Consider the following 243-nt stretch of genomic DNA (forward strand, 5'->3'; position numbering starts at 1 on the left):
AGTCTTTCTTTGCATCGACAATAGCAGAAGGGGCTGAGGTATAGCACAGCATGGTTTGGGTGAAATTGTATCAGTTTGAACAGAGAAGTGCAGAGGATCCAGCAAGAACAGGGAACCTAATGATACTTTCAGTTCAGTCAGACAGAAAGAGGGAAACGGACTAAATGGACTAATGAATGAATGAGGGGAAGAAAGAAAGAGATAAAGAGAGGGAGAGAATGGATAAAAGAATGAAGAGTAAGA

This window comes from Penaeus monodon, chromosome 1 (assembly GCF_015228065.2).
Source record: "Penaeus monodon isolate SGIC_2016 chromosome 1, NSTDA_Pmon_1, whole genome shotgun sequence".
In the NCBI taxonomy this organism is placed as follows: Eukaryota; Metazoa; Arthropoda; class Malacostraca; order Decapoda; family Penaeidae; genus Penaeus; species Penaeus monodon.